The sequence below is a fragment of the Arachis stenosperma genome, chromosome 4, assembly GCF_014773155.1.
Source record: "Arachis stenosperma cultivar V10309 chromosome 4, arast.V10309.gnm1.PFL2, whole genome shotgun sequence".
NCBI lineage: Eukaryota > Viridiplantae > Streptophyta > Magnoliopsida > Fabales > Fabaceae > Arachis > Arachis stenosperma.
In genome coordinates, this window is record NC_080380.1 from 113,580,636 (window position 1) to 113,581,394 (window position 759).

General features: G+C 41.2%; 1 non-coding gene across 1 annotated transcript; it reads left to right on the plus strand.

Moving 5' to 3' along the window:
- Nucleotides 1–293: 293 nt before the first annotated feature.
- Nucleotides 294–401, plus strand: LOC130978430 (small nucleolar RNA R71). Its single transcript, XR_009086074.1, has one exon. It is a non-coding gene; the product is annotated as a small nucleolar RNA R71 (small nucleolar RNA).
- Nucleotides 402–759: the final 358 nt, after the last annotated feature.

Here is a 759-nt window from a genome sequence, read left to right on the forward strand (position 1 = left end):
CCAGACAGACTTTGAGAAATCATATTGACTTGTTAAGTCAATATTTTGTTCTGAGCCAATATCGCATTCAGAGTATCAATCTCAAGAACTCCTTTCTTCTGATTCATCCCATTGTTCACAGAATTCCTTTCAGAAGTGTACATGAATTGGTTATTTGCAACCATTTCAATGAGTTCTTGAGCTTCTGCAGGCGTCTTCTTCAGATGAAGAGATCCTCCAGCAGAGCTGTCCAATGACATCTTGGACAGTTCAGACAGACCATCATAGAAGATACCTATGATGCTCCATTCAGAAAGCATGTCAGAGGGACACTTTTTGATCAATTGTTTGTATCTTTCCCAAGCTTCATAGAGGGATTCACCTTCCTTTTGTCTGAAGGTTTGGACTTCCACTCTAAGCTTACTCAATTTTTGAGGTGGAAAGAACTTTGCCAAGAAGGCATTGACTAGCTTTTCCCAAGAGTTCAGGCTTTCTTTAGGTTGTGGGTCCAACCATATCCTAGCTCTGTCTCTTACAGCAAAAGGGAATAGCATAAGTCTGTAGACCTTAGGGTTAACCCCATTAGTCTTGACAGTGTCACAGATTTGCAAGAATTCAGCTAAAAACTGATAAGGATCTTCCAATGGAAGTCCATGGAACTTGCAATTCTGTTGCATTAGAGAAACCAATTGAGGCTTAAGCTCAAAGTTGTTTGCTCCAATGGCAGGCATAGAGATGCTTCTCCCATAGAAGTCGGGAGTAGGTGCAGTAAAGTCACCC